The sequence below is a fragment of the Mus caroli genome, unplaced genomic scaffold, assembly GCF_978045245.1.
Source record: "Mus caroli unplaced genomic scaffold, Mus_caroli_1 scaffold_4, whole genome shotgun sequence".
Taxonomy (NCBI): domain Eukaryota; kingdom Metazoa; phylum Chordata; class Mammalia; order Rodentia; family Muridae; genus Mus; species Mus caroli.
This window is the reverse complement of record NW_028227259.1, coordinates 67,965,551-67,983,027: the sequence shown is the minus strand read 5'-3', so window position 1 is coordinate 67,983,027 and position 17,477 is coordinate 67,965,551. Positions and strand designations below refer to the sequence as shown.

Here is a 17,477-nt window from a genome sequence, read left to right as displayed (position 1 = left end):
AGAGCTCTTCTTTAGCCTCCATTGTGTTGCGGATCTAAAGGATTCCCCTTTTCTGTTGGTTCAGTACGTGGAGCCGGGGGCTGACAATGGAGCAGGTAGCAGCACCGTTATCGGAAGGAATGCAGGGCAACAGCCTGGCAATGGTTTGAGATCCGTGTCGCTGCTTAAAGCCGAAGTTTTCCGAAGTGGCTGCTTAAACGTTAGGATTTTAGCCAAGATGATACTTGCTAACTGTAGCGAGGCGGCAGGATGCTTTTAGTTGCCCCAGTTGGAAAAGCCGAGGATGCGGCCTTAGTAATGGAGTGCCCTGGGTTTACAGCTGGAGCGCCTGATGCGCTTCAGGAAGCATTTATACCTGCATGTGTGGAAGACACCCTCCCGATTTTGTGTTGTGGTGTCAGTTGGCAGCTATTCGTACCAGAATTTGGAAAAAACCTACAGTTTCCCAAGGGTTCTAGTCTGGAAACGCTCGCTGCCCTGTGTCTGCTGTGGAGGTTAGGGGAAGCAGCTGCGTGCTCCTGCTTCAGGTGACTCCCTGATCGCGCAGATTCCTTCAGTGTAGCCACCCACCCTTTTGCCCTCCGCACTCAGACCAGAAAACCAAGCCTGGATGTTCCATCGTGGTTTCGAAAAGGGACATTTCCCCCTCTCCAAGATACTTAAAGTGTTTCTGTGGGAAGCAGCGGGAAGGAACGGGGAAGCAGCAGGAAGGAACGAGGAAGCATAGTGATTGCTTTCCATCAAATCTGGGAAGAATTCTTAGGAATTTAGACCCCTATCTTTGAAGGGTGTGCCCTTGGGCAGTAACGGACCTCGTATCAAATCTTTTCCTCCTGTGTAGATCATGGATTTTTCCCTCCTTTTTTTCTCCCATACTTGGAATCTTGATGATATAGACAAAGGAGAATTTTCCTTTTGCACTTCCCCCTTTTCAGATTTAAAAAAACCCCACAAAACCCTCACCCTTTTTACTATTCTAAAATGGTATTTTTTGTTTTGTGAGATGTTTTTGTAGTGATTGGAGGAGATGTTTATAGAAGTACATCTGAGGAGGAAAGAATGATAATCGCGCCTCTCCTCTTGCCGGAATGTTAGTTCATATCCTTCAAGGTGCTTTTGCAATTGCTTTATAAAAATATGGTATCATACTACATTTGTTTATTTATTTATTTTATTTAATGTGTATGGGTATTTTGCCTCTATGTATGTTTGTGCACCTTGTGCATTCCTGGGGGCTCAAGGAGGTGGTGGATCCCTGGGATTGAAGTTACAGAGGATTATGAGTGGCTGTGTTGCTGGGAGCCAAACCCAGGTCCTCTGGAAGAGTAGTTAGTGCTGTAGTCTCAGAGCCACCCCTCGCTGTGGCTTTACATACTGGTACTTTTTTGAGTTATGTATGTATGTATTTGCAGCTATGGCCTATGGACCTTTTAGGGTGAAATTCCACCATGTTGGAAAAGCAATAGTTATTAAAGCCATGGCGTGGAAAGTTTTCTCCCTATGTCTCTATTGGTGATACTGTGAGACTTAGTGAAACAGACACTGAATGGCATGTAGGCTTACTTGGCTTGTTAAACAATCCAGGCAGCAAGTGCAATGTGGAATGTTACTGAAGTTTTTTTGTATCTAATGACTTCACAGGTAAGTTTAGGTTTAACCCTTAGTTATACTGTATTCCAAATGCAGGCACCTGTTACCACCACCCCAGTCCATAAGAGTCTGCAGGAATCTATTTTGCATAGCATACTTAATGACTGTATTAGCTTTGGGGTTTAGGTATGTGCCATCTATCACACGTTTTTTGTTGTTTGGTTTTTAACCACTGACTCCAAAGGAGCCTATGCAGAAATGAAATGCCCTCTTCACCCCAACTTCAAAGACTAAGTACGGTGAAGTAGCCTAAGTCTGCTAATGCCACTTTGGGCTGATGTCTCATAAGCTTCCCTAAGACCTGTAAGTCTCTTGTCATTCATCATCTCCTGAGTAATTCCAGATGGCGAGTACTCTTGTCACGTGGTTCTTTTTCTTTAATTTTTACAAGTCTTTATGATTATTTTTTTGTGTATTGTCTATATCGAATGTGAGTGTGTGTGTGTGCGTGTGCACGTGCACGCATGCCAGAAAAGGGTACTGGATTTCCTAGCGCTAGATCTAAAGTAGTTATGAGTTTATGATCCACCAGGCAAGGGTACTAGGAACCAAACGGGGTCCTCTCAACAAGAAGCAAGTGCTCTTAATGACTGAGCCATCTCTCCAGCCCCTTTAATTAAAAGAGATTACAGCACTCAGTGTGCACTCCTTTTCCATCCCTGGTGCTACCGCCCTTGCTAGACTACCACAGTCTCTTATGTGGTCAACTGAAGTAATTTCCTGGCCTGTCTCCAACTTTGGCTACTTACTTATGGTGTATTCCTCATATCACGGCCTAAGAGTGTCCTCAAATTTTAGTTTAGGTGCTCGCACACTCACTTGGGCTCTCTCTCTCTCTCTCTCTCACTCTCTCTCTCTCTCTCTTTCTCTCTCTCACACTCACACACACACACACACACACACACACACACACACACACACAAACACTTGATTGAAAGGCTCCCATTCAGGATAAAACCCTGGCCTGGCCTGGTGACAGAAACCTTTAATTCCCAGCACTCCTGTGAGGCAGAGGCAAGCAGGTGTCGTTAAGTTGGAGGTCAGCCTTTGAGTATCAGGTTTGTTAGGTACTGCCTACCTAGTCCTGTACGCTGGAGCCTGGTGTATTCTTGGTTTTCATCTCTTTCTGTTATGTCTGAATCTAGTAACATTTGAACTACTGCCTGAAGGCCTTTGCTCCTCCTGTACCCCGGGGCTCCAGTATTCTCCCAGTCTGCCTTGGCCAGTTCATTTCTGTCATTCAAGTTGCAGTTCAGCTGTGGGCTTTTCAAAGAAGTCCCCTCATCTCTCTATTCTTCTTACCTTACTCCCAGCCTTTACCACTAGCTGGATTGCCTTAGTTTAATTGTTTTATGCGTCTTGCGCTGGCAGTTCTTCAGAAAGGCCTAATAGGAACGCTGTGCCTGTTGCTGGATGGATGAACTTGTGGGCGCTTCTGTGCTGCTCCTCCTCAGGCCTGTTCTTTTCTCAGAAAACTAATTTTCAGCAGCGTCTTGTAGAACAGCCTTAGATCTGTTTAATGTGTGTCCGAAGAGCATCATTCACCTTTAGACCTGTGGAACCTTGGAGAAGTGGGTTTCCCAGCGTCCATGTCCTTCCCAACCCACTTTTGTGTGGTGCTGCAGATTGAACCCAGCCCTTTGTCCGTGGTAGGTAAGCACCTTCCCAGTGAGTTACACCCCAGACCTTGGCTGAACCTTTTGTTGTTTTTTGAGGTGGGGTTTTATGCAACCTAGGCTGGCCTGGGCCCATCTTGAACTCCTGCCCTGTTACTTCCACCAGGCTTCGGGTTTTTTGAGACGGCGTCTTGGCTCCGTAGCTTGGGCTGGCCTTGGTCAACTGGAGGTCTTCCTGCCTCTCCCCCAGAGGCTTCCCCAGTGTAATTACAGACAGGAGCCACCACACCCAGCTCCAGATTTGCACTTTGAACAAACCCTTTGGGTGATTTTGTTGTCCATTATCATTTGAGAATGTTGCTTGGTTTTTAGTGTCTCCTTTTCCGAAGATATCTCCTTTATAGCGGTCCTGATTTGGGGTGTGTTAGACAAGGTTACTGTGCTAAGTCTTACTCTTTCATTTGTTTTCCTGTAGCTAACAGAGCAATCTAGAGTTAAGTTTCCTACCCACATCTTATAAATGAAGACACTGCGACATGGTGAGAGGTTCATCCCAAGCCTGTGCTGCCTCAGCGTGTCTTACTCCTGTGAGCAAGGGCACTTAGAACGCTGCACACTACTTTCAATAAGCGGGGCTATTTTTTATTATGACGTGCTTATTTTTATTTTCTGCATACGGGTAGTTTGCCTGCACGAGTGTGCACCACGTACATGCAGTATTCCCAGAGCTCAAAGACTACATTTGATCCCCTGGAACTGAAGTCGTTGTCTACTGTTGTGAGTATCGGGTCCTCTAGAAAAGTGGCCAGGGCAGCATGGTGGTGCACGCCTTTAACCCCAGCACTCAGGAGGCAGAGGCAGGCGGATTTCTGAGTTCGAGGCCAGTCTGGTCTACAAAGTGAGTTCCAGGACAGCCAGGGCTATACAGAGAAACCCTGTCTCGAAAGACCAAAAAAAAAAAAAAAAAGAAAAGTGGCCAGGGCTCTTAAGTGATGAGCCATCTCTTCAGCCCTAAGCTTTTAGTTGAGGACAAAATAGTGTTTTCTGTCTCTGTGAAAGATTTTCTTTTGAAAAAGAAAATGTTGGTGGTACATGCCTTTAATCCCAGCACTTAGGAGGCAGAGGCAGGCAGATTCTGAGATTGAGGCCAGCCTGGTCTACAAAGTGAGTTCCAGGACAGCCAGGGCTACACAGAGAAACCCTGTCTCGAAAAGCCAAAAAGAAAAAAAGAAAAAAAAAACAAGAAAGAAAAAGAAAATGTTGATGTTTTATTGTTCAAAGTTACAGAATTAGGAGACCGTTTTGAGAAATACTCTAAGCATTCCTATTTTTGGCTACTCAGGATGCGGAGGGAGGAAGACCGTTTGAGACCAATGTGGGCAGCAGCATAGTGAGGCCTTATTTCCAACAACACAAACAGAACATCAGCAACCACAAAGAGCCCTCTAAAGCCTTCCACGGCCTTTTTGCTCTGAGAGCCGACCTGGCTGGCACTAAGTTTGGGACTTTTTCCTCCTCTTTCTTTATGTTTCTCCTGTCAGAAAGATATCCTTGTTGACGAGTCATTTATTTCTACATCTGCTGGTGTGAGTGCCTTACTCTCTGGACTGCGTTTGGATAAGCATGAACTGCAGAGAGTTCTCAGGGCAAGACCGCTTTGCAAATGAGGGAGAAGATACGTGTGCGTGCTGCATTCACATCTGTGACTTCAACACAGACAAGGGCTACTGTTTAGCCTTCTGTCCTCTTTTAGCCTCGCTCTTTCTGTGGAGACTTAGGTCACCAGCTCTCGCCTCACTTGAGGGCCTTGGGCTTCTATTAATAGCCCTGTATTTCTCCCTCTGCTTGATCTGCCCGTTACCAGACAGTTAGAATGGGCAGTGATGTTTAAGACCAGCAGCTGGGCTGTATGTTCTCCCAAGTACTTGCCTTCCCTGTCCATGGATTTTAATTATTTTATTTTATTTTATTTTATGGGTGTGGATGTTTTGCCTGCCTGTATGTCTGTGCACCATGTAAGTGCCTGGTGCCCGAGGAGTTCAGAAGAGGGCATCAGATCTCCTAGAACTGGAGTTATTGATGGTTGTGGAGCACTGTGTGGATGCTGGAAACCAAAACTGGGTCCTCTGGAAAAGCAGCCAGTGCTTTTAACCCCAGAGAGGTCTCTCCAGACTGAGAAAGGGTCTCAGTGTAGGCCATGGTAGCCTGTTAACTCTTCCCTCATCTGTTAGTGATGGGAATTGAACCTGTGGCCTCTTATAAATTATGCTATTCTGTTAAGCTACGACCTACACCACACTAAACATGGTTTTAATTTGCTTTATGTTATAAAACATTTTGAATAAAATCACTTGGAAGTTTTCAGTTATCTGGACATGAAAATAGTTACCATGCTTATAAATACCATGAAGAACCATGTTTAGTTAACTCAAACTGAAGAATTACAGTAACCAGTTTAGTTATAAAATAAGCCATAGCAGGGTGTGATGGTATACCTCTAATCTCAGCACTTAGGTGGCAGAGAAAGGCAGATCTCCCTGAGTTTGAGGCCAGCTTGATCTACATAGTGAGTTCCACGCCAGCCAACCAGAACTACACAGTAAGAGTGAAAAAAAAAAAAAAGGTAATAGCAGTCAGTGGTGACCCATTTAATCCCAGCACTTGGGAGGCAGAGGCAGGTGGATCTCTGAATTAAAGGCCAGCCTGGTCTACAGAGGGAGTTCCAGGACAGCCAGGGCTACACAGGGAAACCCTGTCTCGAAAAACCAAAAAAAAAAAAAAAAAAAAAAAAAAGTAAATTAAATAAACATAAGACACTTTCGTGACTCAAAGTGAAATTAATAGTAGTTCAGAAAATCTAGGCAGTCTGCATGCACGCGGCTGTGGCTAGAAAAGTCTGTAAGCATTTGTGTTAGGGCAGCCTCTGAGGAGAGGTTTGACTTGGAATTTGGGTTTTTCCTGTGGTGGCAGAATGAGGTATTTCAAAACTATAATTTGAAATATATGTAGTTTTAAAATAGTCAACTCTGAAAATATGTATATTTTTCTAAACTAACTAGCATTTAGGTGTACCGTGGAGCTTACAGACACACGTTTAATAACATTTTTAATGGCACTGCTTTTATTTTGGAGAAAGTTACCCCTGTTACTTATTTTCATACTGAATTTTCAGTTCCCTTTTTGCTTTTTTAAAAATTGTAGTCAAAACACAGATGTGTCATCTTTGGGTAACTGCAGAGCAGAGCCGCTTTACGCTTGTTGATCCCATTGCACTGGCAGAGCTTGCAGACTTTCACACAGCTAATGATGCTTCTAATCGGGCGGCAGGGGTGGGGTCGGGGGAAGCGCCTCCATGGCGTACATTCCAGAGCCCTAGAGGTCAGTGCTTTGGTGGCTGGTGGCTGTTGTCTGATAGGACAGTTGGGTTTTTGGTTGGTTGGTTGGTTGGTTGATTTGTTTTAGACAGGGTCTATGTAACCCTGAGTAGCCTGGAACTCACCCTGTAGACCAGGGTGACTCATAGATCCATCCATGTCTGCCACCGCCACTCTTCAGCTGCCATTGCATTTGATAGAGCTCATCTATAAGTTATGACTCAGCTATTAAAAGCTACTGTATTAGCACTTATATATATAACATATTCACTGTAATTACAGATGGCTAGTGTGGGTTTTTTTTTCTTGTATCTGTTGACATTTTTTCTTTGGACTGTGACTAGTTCTATCCCCACGCCCTGTGTATGTGTATTGCTGAGAACTGGACCTAGGCTTTGTGCATGCAAGGCAAATCTGACCTATAGCTCTGTTCCCCAGGGTAGAAAGCACTCTTGAGAAGAAATTTTAGAAACTATTTTCAGAATTTGAAACTTTAATGATAGTGAATATAAATAGTTTAATTGAAACATTTATTTGGCCATTTATGATAAATTTTTCTCCTGTACCTTGACCAGGTAAAGAGATTCTTTGACATAGTACAAGAGTAAAGTATAGCTGAGAAAAGACAAGAAATTACAGGGGCTTCAGGGTAGGTGGATGTCTTTCTCCCCTTCCCCTCTGTGCAGAATAATACCCAATGTCCCCAGGGAATTGAAGCAGCGCAAGGCGGTTTACTGCTGAGGGTTGAAGATGCCTTCTATTGAGTTGGCCTTGGGCATTTTCAGGACTCCTAAAAATTCTCATGTGATCCTTGCACTCTCCTTTACAGTAAATAGTTTGAGTGTCAGTCCTGTTTTATAGATAAACCAAAGTCACAGAGGCTAAGCAATTTATCCCGTTTGGTAATGCTAATAACTTGAAATCCTGTAAGACATTTTATGAGCTAATCCCTTGATGACTTGGTAAGTTGTCTAAAGTGATTCAAGGGATATGAATCAATTATTGGTAAGGATTAAAAAAAAAATCACTTACCAGGCAGTGGTCGCGCACACCTTTAATCCCAACACTTGGGAGGCATTGGCAGGCGGATTTCTGAGTTCGAGGCCAGCCTGGTCTATAGAGTAAGTTCCAGGACAGCCAGGGCTATACAGAGAAACCCTGTCTTGAAAAACAAACAAGCAAACAAACAAAAAACCAACCAAAAAAAAAATCACTTGGCTATGTTTGGGAGAGAACAAGGGTATGGCCGGCCGGCCAGACTTTCATTTGTTTTGTCTTGCCCTGAGCATGGGATCTGAAGCTGCCTTTTGATAAGGATGTGGGTAAGTCAGGCACCATTTACACACAGATAATCCCAACAGCACTTTGGAAAGTATGAGGCCGTCTCTCCCATCAACCAGCTGGCCTAGAGTTCAGAAGGTTTGGGGCAAAAGGACTGCAAGCCTCTTGGTGCTCTCAGGCTCCAGAGGACCAAGGATAGCATGTTCTGTGGAAGGCTGCCCTCCTATGGAAGCCTTCCCTTCATAGACAACAGTAAATCCTGGTAGCTGCACACTGCCCGGCCCAGGTTCCTATCTGTAGAACATGTTGCCTTAGGATGAGTCATATCCTGAGTCTGACCCTGGTTAGATGACAGTCAGTCATTCGGGAGTGGGCCCCATTCTTAGCACGTGCTGTACAACCGAACTGCATTCCCAGCCTTGTGACATGTAGGTAAGCTTTCAGGCTTCAGAGTTTTCTTAATATATAGGAGTTTTGTGTGTGTGTGTGTGTGTTGTGTATGTGTGTGCAGGTGGATGCAGGCGCTCACACAGGCTAGAACAGGGTGTCAGATCCCTTGGAGGTAAAAGTTGTGAATCACCTGATCTGGGTGCTAGGGATTAAACTTGGGTCCTTTGGAAGAGCAGTATGTGTGTTTAACCACTAAGCCCATTTCCCAAGTCTTGTTTTTGCTTTTCAAGACATGGTTTCACTGTGTAGCTCTGGCTGTCCTGGCACTCAATCTTTAGATCCGGCTAGTCTCCAACTCACAGAGATCCCCCTGCCTCTGCCTCCTGACTACTGGGATTGAAGGTATGCACCTGTACTACCTGGTGACTTTTTTTTTAAATTCCATGTTTTGGAGGGATATGGGGGCGAGCATGAACACAGTGATGCCTCTGAGGAGGTCAGAGGACAATTTGAGAACATCTGTCCTCTTCCACTCTGTGGGTCTGAGGGTCAAGCTCAGATTGTCAGTGTTGGCCCCAGGCGCCTTTACCCACTGAGGTATCTGAAGCCAGGGCTTCAGACTTGTGACTTGATACAGGAGTGTTGGGAGGGCTGTTAGTTAGACTAAGGTATTTTATATTTGAGAAGGGCATGGATTTTGTGAATTTTGGGAGTTGGCAGAGGTAAAGTGCTATTGTCTGAATATGTTGAAGTTTTAGTCACAAGTGTCATGGTCCAAGGGGGTGAGGCCTTTGGGAGGTAAGTAGATAATGAGGGCAAAGAGCCTGGAAAGTGTGGTTAGTGTCCTTGTAAAAGGGGCCCAGAGCATGACCTTTCTTGCCATTTAATAATGCAGTGAGAACGCACCATTGATGTCCAGACACCAAGGCTGCCACATATATAGCCTACACATACAAACATACACATAAAATAAAAAGTACATGTTTTGAAAAGATTTACCTTAGTCGGAATGGGCTAGAATGAAAGTCCCCCCAGGACTCTGCATGTGCGCGAGTGTATTTTGATCTTTTTACTGAGGTTGGACCAGCGTGTATGTGTATTGCACAATTATTTGTGTTAGTATGAAATTGCATTGTCTTAGGAAACATTAGTATTTCAGCTCTTAGAGTTGGGAGCTGCCTGTTGATTCTTCTGTATCTTTCTGCAAGCTTTTCTGCCTGTTCTTAAAGTCCCTAAGGATTTGTTAGCTAAATCGTTTTCAGAAATGAGAAAAGACATAGGCTTGAATGCCTCCTCTGCGTCCTGTGTCTTTTTGAGCAAGCTGCCGAAACTCTCAGGACCTTAGTTCCTTCCTCTTTATTTTAGTTCCTCTCTTTCTCTTTTCCTTTCTTCCTTTCTTCCCTCTTTTCATTCATCCATCCATCCATCCATCCATTCATTCATTCAAGTCAGGGTCTTCCTGTGTAGCCATGTCTGGCCTGGCAATCACTTATGTAGCCTAGGTTGGTTACATTACAGGTATGAGGCACCATATCCAGCAAGTTGTTTGTTTAAATAAGTAGGTGAGGGCCTGGGGCTACACCTGAATTAATAGAGCCCTTGCCTAGCATGCATGAGGCCTTAGATTCTATGCTCAGCACTATATAAACCAGGGCCTTGCAGTCCGTGACTTTAATCCCAATAATCTCAGCACTTGGGAGGAGGAGGCAAAGGGTCAGATGCTCAGGGCTAGCCCTCTAATATCAGCACTTAGGAGTAGAGGCAGACAGATAGGTGAGACCCAATCTTAAAAAAAAAAAGTATAAGTGGGAGAGAATTGCTGTTCCCCTAAGGCTGTGATAGGACCACTTGTATACTTTTTTTTTTTTTTTTTTTTTTTTGAGACGGTTTCTCTGTGTAGCCCTGGCTGTCCTGGAACTCACTTTGTAGATCAGGCTGGCCTTGAACTCAGAAATCTGCCTGCCTCTGCCTCCCGAGTGCTGGGATTAAAGGCATGCGCCACCACGCTCGGCTATACCACTTGTATACTTGCCATTTGTTGGCTGTATACTTGAAGACTTGTATTGTCTACTCTGAGCCCTGCTGCACAGTGCTTACTAGCAGAGCACTCCCAGGTGCCATGCCACTTGCCTCTGTGCAGCTGGATAGTTACTGTCCTTCCACCCGCTTTGCTTTCTATCTTTTGAATGATACTGCTCTGTCTGAAGCTCTGGGTCTTCCTTTTTTTAAGACAGAGTTTCTCCATGTAGTCCAGGCTATCCTGGAACTTGCTGTGTAGACTATACTGATCTCAAACCCAATATAGATCCAACCACCTCTGCTTCTCTGGGATTAAAGGTGTGTGCCAATACTACCCCTTGTTATTGCTGTCTTGCTTGTAATCTGCTGGTCTTTTAAAAATGCTGTAATATAATGTAATGCACTTTTAGTCTCGACTCTTGGGAGGCAGAGACAGGCAAATCTATGTGAGTTCAAGGTCAGCCTAGTCTACAGAGTGAGGTCCAGGATAACCAGGGCTACATAGAGAAATAATGTCTTAAAAAAAAAAAAAAGAAAGAAAGAAAAAAAGAAGCCGGGCGATGTTGGCGCATGCCTTTGATCTCAGCACTTGGGAGGTAGAGGCAGGTGGATTTCTGAGGCCAGCCTGGTCTACAAAGTGAGTTCCAGGACAGCCAGGGCTACACAGAGAAACCCTGTCTTGAAAAACCAAAAAGAAAAAGAAAAAAAAAAGGAAAAAGAAAAGAATATAAGTTGTTTTTGTGTTTTGTTTTTCTGTTTACCTATGTCTAGGTTAGGACCACTTGTGGGAGACAGTTCATCCACAATGTGGGTTTTGGGGTTGAATCCTGGTTGTCAGACTTGATGACAAAGGGGTTTAACTGCTAAGCCACCCTGTGGCCCAGAGAGAACTTTGTTCACTGACTATACTGTTTGCAGTACTTCAGGAAATTTTAATTACAGTTGGTTGCTGTGATAAGAGTTAGGGAATCCTAACTCCTAGGCAAAAGGTAACTGTAATTTCTCAGGTATATAATGGGTTTATTTCCACAGTAAGGGACATGTTTTTATCACAGCTCTAGTGGTTTTAAACAGTAGCAGAGCAGCTTCAGCCTGACTGTATCTTCCCTTGCCTGTTCCTTGCCTGTTTCCCAGCAGACATTCCAGTGTTGTTTAGAAATGTATCCTTAAATAAGGGGAGCTCACTACTGGCTGTCTCATTTTCATAGCATTATGAAGTTGTCTTTATAAGCTCGACACAGCTGTAATCTGCATGATTAGTTCCATCTCGAACTTGCAGACTGAGATCTCTTCTGGCATTCACAGTGTGACTTCCTGTCCAAGGTTTGTGACATATGAGCTATTTGAGTATGATCATCGCTTTCATACCGGAACCAGTTTTCCTCTTGAGATAGCAGTAGCTCAGGCTGTCCTCAAACTCACTGTGTAGCCAGAGATAGTCTTGGACTTCTGTTTCCTGTATGTGTGTATGCATGTGAAAACCAGAGGTCCCTCAAGGTTGTCTTCCTCAATCCTAGTTATATGTATGTATGTGTGTGGGCATGGGCCCTTGGGATAAGGAAGAGGTCATTGGATCCCTGGAGCTGGACTTAGAGACAGTTAGGAGCTGCTTGTGTCAGACCCACATGTGTTCCTAACCACAGAGCCATCTCCTCAGCTTCCAGTGCTGTGCAGTGCTTGGGGTCAAGACTAGGCCTCGTAACTGCGCGGCAGGCAAGCCCTATTCCCACTGAGCTACATCCCCAGCCCACTTCCCTGTTCTCCTTATGCAGCACTTGACAGGCCGAGAACTTGTTTGAACACAGATCTATTTGCCTTTGCTTCCCAAGTGCTGGTGTTTTAGGCAGGGTCTCGCCCTATGCTTCTAGCTGGCTTGATGACCCAAGTTTGAGCCCCAGCACCTTTGTAAAAGTTGGATACAGTGGTACACGCCCATGATCTCAACACTCCTGAGGCAGAATGGCAGGTAAGAGAGTCTTCGACCTGGAAGCTTACAGGCTAACAATCCTAGAGTGCAGAGTGTGACATAAATTGGAGATTCTGCCTCAAAACAAGGTGGGGCTCAATGTAAACATACTAGAAAATTCCAGAACTGACCGGTTTTGCTAGTCACGCAGTGTACGTCATTCGGGGCAGGCAGCTGTTGTACGTCTGAGCCACAGGTCAGTGTTTTCCCCCATTTGGAACAGCACAGTTCAACCTCACCCATCCCTTTCTGTGCCACCAAGAGGTAAGTCACCCTTGTCTCAGTGTGTCCATGATGTATGTGCTGCTTGCTTGTTGGTCACATAGTTACTGTCTGTGCTCCAGAACCCGGACAGCTTGTCTAACTTCAGTATCAGGCCTGAATCTAAGAGCAATGATCCTGGCCATTAGAAGTGCCAAGGGGGCTGTAAAGAGTTGCCGTTCGGTGAAAAGGTAGAAAATTTCAATCTCATAAAGGGAAAAACTGCTGATGTCAGTAAGTTCTATGGCAATGAAGCAGTAAACCCTATCTATTTTTCTATGAAAAAGTTATAAAGATTCATTGTACACTAGGCACAATTAGTAACAATAATCATACCATGCTAAATAGATGTCGACAACAAAACAAAAACATCCCTCTAGCTTTAATCCCAGCACTTAGGAGGTTGAAGTAGGTTACCCAGGAGTACCAAGGCCATTGTGGATTTCCTGAGACCTCTCAAAAATAAAAGAAAAGAAAAGAAAAAAAGAATGGTGTGTGGAGATGGGGGCTGGGGCTCATTGGAGAGGTGATGCAGCCAGTTAAAGACATTGGCTGCTCTTTCAAAGGACTTGGACTAAATTCCCAACACCCACATGGTAGCTCACAACTATCTTTAATTCCTGTTCACAGAGTCATAGATGCAGGCAGAACACCAATGTATATAAAATACAAATTAGTACTTTATTTAAAAAAAAAAAAAAAAGGGAAGTATAGCCAGGCAGTGGTGCCTTTTAATCCCAGCTTTCGGGAGGCAGAGGCAGGCAGCTCTCTGTAGATCTCTGTGTAGCCCTGGTCTAGGACTTGCTCTGTAGACCAGGCTGGCCTCGAACTCAGCATCCTCCTGCCTCTGCCTCTCGAGTGCTGAGATTAAAGGTGTGCACCACCACCACCCAACTGATAAAGAGTGCTTCTGTATTAACGTTAACCAACAGATTTACTGATTGAGTAAAGGGTTCAGACAATTTAACCTGCTCAGTGCAAGAAACATGAGATGTACTTGTCCCTGGGAACAAGGGCACTAGTAGGAGAAAGAACGTCCTTCTAGGGGTTGTGCTACAGTTCAGTAGGAGAGTTCAGAATACAAGTCTCTGGGCTCAGTCCACAAGAAAAATAGGGAACTGGAGAGGTGAATTGGAAGCTAAAGGTGCTCGCTGCATAATAATGAAGACTGGAGTTCACATCTCCACCCGTGTAACCAGCCTCACATTTAGTTTGTGTCTGAGGAGGGCAGAGACAAAGCTGTTGCTGTCACTTGCTGGCTTCCAGCCTCCCTGAGAAAATGCAGCCCAGATTCAGGGAGAGAATATCAGAGGAGGACACCCAGTGCCCTCTTGTGGCCTCTGCACACACAAGTGCACACACATAAGCAAGTAGTCTTTAAAAAATTTAAAAAAAATTTTTTTTATTTCATTTTTTTTACATTTTTTATTAGATATTTTCTTTATTTACATTGTTATCCCCTTTCCTGGTCTCCCCTCCGAAAACACCCTAGCCCCTTCCCACTCACCAACCCACCCACTCCCACTTCCTGGCCCTGGCATTCCACTACACTGGGGCATAGAGTCTTACAGGACCAAGGGCCTCTCCTTCCAATGATGACCGACTAGGCCATCCTCTGCTACATATGCAGCTAGAGCCATGAATCCCACCATGTGTACTCTTTGGTCGGTGGTTTAGTCCCTGGGAGCTCTGGGGGTAGTGGTTAGTTCATATTGTTGTTCCTCCTATGAGGTTGCAAACCCCTTCAGCTCCTTCGTTGGGGACCCTGTGCTCAGTCCAATGGAAGGCTGCGAGCATCTACCTCTTTATTTGTCAGGCCCTGGTGGTGCCTCTCAGGAGACAGCTATATCAGGCTCCTGTCAGCAAGCTCTTGTTGGCATCCACAATAGTGTCTCGGTTTGGTGGTTGTATATGGGATGGATCCCCAGCTGGGGCAGTCTCTGGATGGCCATTCCTTCACTCTCTGCTCTACACTTTGTAACTCCTCCCATGGGTATTTTGTTCCCCCTTCTAAGAAGGATCAAAGTAGCCAGGAGCTGGAAAGAATCCAGATGCCCCTCAACAGAGGAATGGATATAGAAAATGTGGTACGTTTACACAATTGGAGTACTACTCCGCTATTAAAAACAATGAATTCATGAAATTCTTAGGCAAATGGATGGAACTAGAAAATACCATTTTGAGTGAGATAACTCAGTCACAAAAGAACACACATGGTATGCATTCACTGATAAGTGGATATTAGCCCAGAAGTTCGGAATACCCAAGATACAATTCACAAACCACATGAAATTCAAGAAGAGGGAAAACCAAAGTGTAGAATTCTTTTAAAGTTTATTTTATGTTCTTTTTTTTTTTCTTTTTTTTTTTTTTAGCTGCATGTACATCTGTGAAGATGTCAGAAGTCCTGGAACTGAGGTTACAGATGGATGTGAGCTGCCATGTGGCTGCTGGGACTTGAACCCAGGCCTTCTAAAAGAACTCTCAGAAGGGCTCTTAATAGCTCTGGCCACTTTTTTGTTTGTTTTGTTTTGTTTTTTGTTTTTTTGTTTTTTGTTTTTTGTTTTTCAAGACAGGGTTTCTCTGTGTAGCCCTGGCTGTCCTGCAACTCACTTTGTAGACCAGGCTGGCCTCAAACTCAGAAATCTGCCTGCCTCTGCCTCCCGAGTGCTGGGACTAAAGGCATGCGCCACCACTACCCAGTAGCTCTGGCTATCTTGCCAGCCCCCAAAATAGAAGTCTTTAGAACATACACATGTAAATTCAGAAGACACAGTTTTAAGAGACATACTTGTGTTGTATGTAGATTAACCCAGAGCTCACGATCTGGCTCACGTGAGCCTTGTCTCATCTTCTCTTACAGTGGGGCCTAGCTATTTATGCTATTCTCTCCCTCACAGTACACTGAGACATATTATTTCTGTCCCCTAGGCACGTAACCTGTCGCTAGAGAGTTATAGAATGCTTTCAGATACCAAGATGGTGAGGATTTGGGCCGTTTGTGTTTATCTCTTTATAAACAAGTGTCCTTTAGTTACTGAGTGACAGGGTGGCTTAATGTATAGGGCTTTGGTTTTTTTGGAATTCTTAGACAGTAATTGTGTATGTCCATGTGTGTACTCTGGTACATGGCATGGCAGAGGACAGAGGACAGCGTGTAGGAGTCAGTTCTCTCCTACCTGGTGGTTCTCATGAACTCAGCTCAGGTCGTTTGACGGCAGCCTTTCTAGCCATCGCATCAGCCCAGCATTAAAAAAAAAAAGATGTAATTTACTTTTATTGGTGTGTGTGTGTGTGTGTGTGTGTGCATGCGAGCTTGTGCTCTACATGAATGTAGGTCCCCTCAGAGGCCAGAAATGGGCATGCAGTCCCCTAGAGCTGGAGTTCAGCATGGGTGTTGGGAATCTACCTTGACTACTCTGAAAGAGCAGCTAGTAGTCTTAGCCACCAAACCATCTCTCACGTGTATGTGCAGATATGAACATGTATATGAAAATATACATACCCATGTGCCAAAATATAATTTCATTCAAATAGAAAAATAAGGGGAATTATTATCATCTGACCACTATGATTATTTCAAATACTATCCCTCTTTTCACTTCCCCAGTTTAAATTCTGGCTGTGTGCAAGCCCTGCATAGTTTTTTAAAGCTTCAACCACAAGAATTTCACATTGAACATGGAAATTTCTAGCTTCTTTCTTAAGAGGAAACTGAAAGTGTCAAGTGTCACCCCTCCTCCCCTCCCGTGTGTGTGTGTGTGTGTGTGTGTGTGTGTGTGTGTGTGTGTGAAGACAGAGGTTCTCTGTGTAGCCTTCTCAAGATCCCTCTTGGAGTAGAGAACAAGCATTTATTGAAGAAAGAGAATTCAGGATCGACAAAAGAAAGGTTAAATGAGGATGAATATTTTTAGAATAAAGTCTCAAAAATTAAGGAACATTCAAGCTGCAGTCATGTGGGGGCCTTGGAGCAGAGAACATTTTTTTTTTCCTGTTAAGCTGGTCAGACTGGCTTTGACCAGACATCCTGAACATGGTACCTTATGGCTTCAGCTTCCCAAAAAGCTGGTACTACACCTTGTGCCCCAGGCCCTACTCTAAAACAAGTATTTTGAGAAGAATCTTAACTGTATAGCATGTCTGACCTGGTATTTGCTGAGTAGATCAGCCTGGCCTTGAGCTTCTGCCCACTGAGATTGAGGGTATGAGCCACATCCATCTTTCTCTCTCTCTCCTTTCTTTCTATCTATCTATCTATCTATCTATCTATCTATCTATCTATCTATCTTTAGACCAGATTTCTCAGTATAGCCTTGGCTTTCCTAGAATTCTCTGTAGACCAGTAGTATGGCTTTGAGCTAGAGAACTACTTGCCTCTACCTCCCAAGTGCTTGGATTTAGATAATTTATTTTTAATGTTATTTTAAAATTTACTTTGTGTGTTTGCATCTGTATGTACGAATGAATGTGTCTATGAGAAAGAGATCTGAGTGTGTACATGCACGTATACCGTGTTGCATCTGTGGAGGCCAGAAGAACGCTAGTGGGAGTCGGTCTTCTCCTTCACAGTATCTTGGTTCAAGCCCGGGCCATTAGGCTCACAGAGCATGTGCTTCACATGCTGAGCTCTTCCCTACCCTACTTTCAAATACAGCGTTGGAGCCACTTAGGTCAGAGAAAAGCAAGTAAGCTGTGTATCTGTGTGAGCACACACATACATGTACCTGCGTGTGTCTCCAGGCCAGAGGAGGATGTAGGATTCCTTGATGTGGAATTATAGCCAGTGTCAACCACTTGACATGGTTTCTGAAAACCAAACTTGGGTCCTAGAGACAAGCAGCAAGGGCTCTTAACCATTGAGCCATTTTTCCAGCCCTATAAAAAAATTCTTTTTTTTAAATATTTATTTACTTATTATAT

The 17,477-nt window shown here is 44.3% G+C and overlaps 1 protein-coding gene across 1 annotated transcript in view; it reads left to right on the top strand.

The window, feature by feature from the left end:
• Smim14 (small integral membrane protein 14) overlaps positions 1 to 17,477 on the top strand; it is a 45,999-nt gene that overhangs the window by 561 nt on the left and 27,961 nt on the right. The gene's annotated exons all lie outside the window — the stretch shown is intronic.